Raw genomic sequence first — 5,779 nt, forward strand, 5'->3', positions numbered from 1 at the left:
CCACTGACTGGTGACATGATTTGTCTTCAATGTGTCTTAAGCAGCTCAAAGATTGGGTGAAGCGTGGTGTGTGTTTAGTGGAGAACTTGGGCCCCATGTGGACGCCACAGGTAGCTGAATCATTACCTAGTTGCAGAGGTACCCCTGAATCAGCCTGACTTGATTCCCGGGTGAGTAGCCTTGACACTAGGCGGTGTCACCTGCCACTTTCCCTTGCCACATGACGTGGCAGGCCTGTCCCTAGCAGGTAAATTCCTATAGCCTGTGCTTGTCTAGCTGGGGAGGACAAGTCAGAAATGACCAGATGGGAAGCCTGGACTCGAGGGTACAGGGGCCCTCGCTCCACAAGTCAAATACCCTGTTCTCAACAAGTGTTGACATAAAGATCCTTGTCCTCAGTGCCAAGCCCCGCAGGTCCCCAAACCCTTCCACAACCCCACTCCAAAGCATGTCATCTCCCTGGCCTGAGTCCACTCCATTAAGCTACTCTGAGCGACTAATGACTTTTCTTTTGAAACAGAGAGGCACCCCCAGAGTGCTGCGCTGAGTGTGCACTCAGTGACTTGCCACTCACCAGCTACGTGCCCTCCCACAGGTTAACCTCTCAAAGCCTATTCCGTATCAGTCATCCCGGGATTGTACTGTGTCCTTACTGGTTCTTGTGAGAATTAATGCCCCTCATCCTGCAGGCCTGGGGTGCTGGGTGCTACTGATACTGGGTAACGCCATGCAGGATGCTTGAGACTCCTGGTCTGCAGAAACAGAACCCCAGCGTCAACCTCCTGGGGTGTGGGCACTTTCCCCAGGGTCTGTGTTCATCCGGCTCCCTTTTCTTCTGACCTGCCATAGTCCTCTCCAACTGCCTTTGCCCACAGCACTCCCCAGTTTGGTTGCTCAGTGCTGAATATTGCTTTAGTATTTTTCATAGGCTTCCACGATTCACGAGTCATGTAACATGTTTATACATTTTAGTCTTCCTTGCATCTGAGCAGCTTCTCACCCACTGTGTTTGTGGTGTTTCAGAGATCATTTCTGCATGTACAAATTACACATACATGTGTGCACACACGTGTAAGCTTTTCTCCTTTTTGTTTATGTGATACCGGACACTTCGTGTGGGAAAGACCACCTCAGAAGTCGGATTGTCTTAAAGGTGAGCCCAGGACTGGGGGATCTTTGGAATCACGTTCCTTTTCAGTAGCTTATTTTTTATTGACTGCAGCATACCAGAATTCTAGTTTTCTATACAAATCACAAGCTGTAATCCCTCCCTGACCCTGACCACAGATACCCAGATAATGCCAGAGCAAACGGTTTCCAGAGCGTGCTTCTGATCTGTGATGCTCGAGTAATCGCTGCAGGAATGGGCACCCTCTGCAGGGACCTGGACACCCTGGTGCTCCCCAACTTGACCCATTTCAAGTCACACCCAGCAGTGACATCTGGCTACAGCTGCCACAGCCTCTCTGGCAAGTGCTCATGTTTTTGAGGCAAGTTTGAGAAACAGCAGTAACGAAGGCCAAGGCGTCCTTGCTTCATGGGGCAGATGTCTCCGAGGTTGCTGGAGGTGCTCAGTAGTCTCAGGATGAGTTCTAGATACACCTGTCGTGTTCAAGTCCTGGATCTGTGCCTTTATTCTCTCCATCTTGATGCACAGCATACTGATTTTCTCTTCATGCAGTATTTTTTCCATTCAGCAACAAATTACCCCACCAGTAATCTTAATTATTTTAAGTTCATTTCACTCCTGCAGGAGACTAAAGTTGCTTCCTCCAGGAAGCCCTGAGGGGAAGGGTAGGGACTGAAACCCTAGTCCTCACCCACCTCCCTAGTGCCATGCACCCAGAGCAGCAGCCCAGGGCATCCCCAGGACTAAGTACAACTTTGACCTCTGATCTGAAACTTAAAAAGAAATTGCATGTGAGGCCCCACCCCTCTGTCACTCAGTGAGCCTTTGGCCAATAGTGTCTGCCCATTAGTTGTGCGGGACTGTCTTGAGCTTGTCTGAACTCTGGTGAAATCTGCTGTCGAAAAATGGAAGATCATGAGTTGTGGGTCTGTGCTGGATTAGTGGAGAATCCCCTGTGCTGTGGATTATCAAGAGAAAGAGGGGCTTGTACAGTAAATGTTACTGTCCTAGTTCAGCTTTAGAGACCCAATTATTACATGATGCAGCAGGTTGACTCTACTGTTAGACCAAACATCTGCATTCTTGGCTCACCATGCCAGTGCTCGCTTCTGTGGCTATAGGACCTGAGAACACCTTCTGCTCCAGGAAACCCATAATGTGGACCCCACCAGTGTCCAGAGACTGCACTGGACCGAGCTCCTCTCAGCTCCGTGCCAGCATCGTCTGGCGGATCTGCACCTCCAGTCAACTGCGCAGTCCCCATCTGCCCTCCCCCTCCCCAATAGTGCTGGTGGGTGCTAGGAAGCCCCCCGCCCACCATGATGGCCCTGACTCCCATGAGTGCTCCTGATAACTCATCTCTGGACCATTGCCAGGAAGGGGGTAGTTTTGTCTTGTAGTTTAGCTCATCGGGATTTAATCAGTTACTAGATGTGCAGCACCCTCAGAACGTTTATGAAACGCTGAGCCTCAGGTTTCATAGACATGTTTGTACACTAAGAATTCTGCAGCAGAATATTTTTAAACATTCGCAGTTTTTTTGTAAGCTATATTTTTGTATATTTAATTGCTATTTTAAAATTTTAATGCATTTTTTGCTAATTACTCGTTTTTAAGAAATATAACATGCATGTGATTGACTTAAATGTAAATAAAAAGCAGATTTTGAAAATACTTTGTGTTGAGCCTATACTCTTGAACAGGAACCTGCACCACTTAAGCCCCCTTAGCAAGAATTGGAAAGTCAAGGTGAGTGGTTCTGCTCAAATGGAGCTGGTTACCAGCATCAGGTGATTGTAATGGAGGTGCTTCTGGCCTAGCCCCTCCTGTGGTGGGGGTGCAGGTTGCAGTGAGCGCGCCAGTGTGGGAGAAGGCAGAGGACGGCCCCATCCACCAGGCTGGCCTCAAGGGTGCAGATGCAGCTGGACAGACCAGCAGTCTCCTGAGGGTGGATAGCAGGGCTCAGAGGGATTATAGTGGCAGATCTAGGCCACACCCTACCTCTAGCTTATTATCCCAGGCTGGACATGCCAACTGTGCTAGACGAAAAATCATCTCCTGGTCCAGAGTTGTCCTGTGGCTGCTTTTCAGCACCACACCTCACTAGACCCTCCACAAGTCAGTTTCTGTCGCAGCTTCGGGGCTTCTGCCCTCATGGCCATTCGTGACCCTGGGCCAAAACCAGGCGCCTTTTTAAACCTGGAGAGTGCCACTCCCTGTTTCCTCAGTAACACCCCTGCCAGCCCCCCTGACCACTCCTCAGTTTTGCCTGCAGCTGCTTCCTTCTGCTCATCTACTGTTCTCACTCTGCCTTGGTGTTCACTAAAATCCCACCTACATGCACATCTTTCCAAATCCCCAGCTGCCTCTGTGACACAAAGTCAGGCAGTCCAAAAGCAAATCTTCCCCCAAAAGCCTATATGCCCTCACAGACAGCACCCCCATACATCACATTCCACTCAGGCGGCAACATTCATCTCTCCAGCCCATGTAGAGTTGTCGGGACCAAGAACACAGCCTGTAGGGGGACAGGAAGGGCTCCGTGACGTGAGTAGACAGGAACAGACAAGTGCTAAGACAAGACACGGAGTGGCTTAAACCAGGTGCTGTCAGCGTGACTGCAGATTTACATGCATCTCCCGAAGCTGGAGGTACACTGGCAGGCAGCTAGAAGGATGCTGGCAGAGGTCCTGGCCCAGGACAGGTCTCCATAGAGAACAGCTGGCTCCGGCTCCCTCCCTGCTGCTTCCTCCAGAACCACGGAGTTCTCTGCCTAGAGAAAGCAGGGAGAACCTGCGTAGCATGGGGCTTGAGAAGCACAACTATGGCACCAGTGAGGTGGTGGCACTGTCTTTGGCGGCCATGGAGGGAAAGGCGGAGCACCCGTCACGTGGTAGGAGGCAGCCTGGATGAGGATAGTGGGCCAGGACTGGAGGTGACCCAGGAGGCTGGGGGTGAGGGTGCCAGGAGGAGCGCAGCATGGAAGCAGGAGCTACACCAATCACCAACCCCATTCCTACAGCGCCCTACAGCTGCGAGGCCTGCGCGGTCCAGCAGCACCAAACCACAAGCGCCTGTACCATCTTCAGCTGGCGGCGGCGGACCAGGCCGAGGGCTGTGGTCTATGCTGCCCCCACGCGGCCGACACCGGGAGCGCCAAGGACTCGGGATGATCTGGGAGCGGCGCGCCCGGCCCAAGCCCCGCCCCCCTGTGCCAGTCCTCTGTGCCTTAGCAACCTTCCTCCCCGCTGTGCCCAATCCCGGCTCCCTCGCCCGAAGAGGAGGGGAGGTGGAGGCCACAGTGTCTTGGGGCTTCCTGCGTTGTACAGACCCTTCATCGAGGTCAACAGGTGCCAGGCACCAAACAATATACAGAGCCTGCTCTAGCTCCAAGGGGGAGTTTTAAATTACTCCGCACAAAAGGACTCCAAGTCAACCTTTAACAAGACGACACCTCAAGGGCCTCCCCTGGTGGCGCCGTGGTTGAGCGCCAGTTCGATCCCCGGCCACCTGTGAGGGGCCCACATGGCACGCAGACCTCTCCTGCCGCCCGCTGCTCCCCTCAGCAGTGTACTTCGTCAGTCTGCCTGTTCTGCTCCCCGCTCTGGCTCTGGTGAATTCTCTCACCCTCCCGCGCTTCTGACTGTACCCAGTGCTTGTATAAATAAATCTTTTAAAAAAAAAAATAAAGATATAAGGTCAATTTAAAAAAAAAAAAAAAGGCTACACCTCAAATCCTGCCCTTCTCAAGCAGTCTTCTGAACCTGATTCCGTTCCATGGCACCACCGTGCCAGGCAGTTTGCTCAAGGGGGAAAGTTGCTGGAGGAGGGAGAAGCCAGTGTCGCCCCCCCCACACCCTCTTCCCCTTCCATTTCTACAAGCCTGAAAGAATAACCAGATTCTCCCCAGGTCTCAGGAGATGCGGATTCCAGCGCCCCTTGTGTCTGAGTTTAGTCTTCCATGCTGTGCTTTTTCTACTGGAGGATCCACTTCCCTCAGATCAAGAATGGCCCCCCAACTGGAGGAAACTGGCCAGGGAAGTCCTATCTTTATGAACAGTCCTTCCCAGGTCTTGCAGTGTAAAGAAACCCGAAATGCCCTTCCAAAAATTGCTTTTCCAAGCTCTAGGTACACACCTAACTTGCCCAATTAAATGTGCAGAACCTTGAAATAAAACATGTTCTTCAATTTGTTCACACAAAGGGACCATGCGCACCAGAGCTAACGCTCGGATGATCTCCACGGCCGGTGACAACATTGTGATTTATCACACAGCAGCTTGCTTTACATTCAGCAAATTCAAACAGGACACAAAACCAGTCAGCCGAACACAGAACAGTTCTCCCCTGAAGTGGCCCCAGTAGAGCTGAATTTCAGGAACACGCAGCATGTTTAACAAGGCTACACTGAACAGCAACTCGTCACTGCCATGGACATGTCCACTTCTTTAGACACACGTGTCTTTCCTTATGGTTACTACTTTAGACTGAATTTTTAAGGAGTGATCTTGATGACTTAGAAAAATACACTTGTCCTTTCTTGCTTTGATTCAGGTAGTACACAATCATAAAAGTGAGCAAGTCTCTTAAAAAACAAAAGTCCGGAGATCCCAGGGTGGAAGATTCCAAGAACCCCTCCCCAGGTAAAGA

Source organism: Talpa europaea, assembly GCF_964194135.1.
Source record: "Talpa europaea genome assembly, chromosome: 11".
NCBI classification, from domain to species: domain Eukaryota; kingdom Metazoa; phylum Chordata; class Mammalia; order Eulipotyphla; family Talpidae; genus Talpa; species Talpa europaea.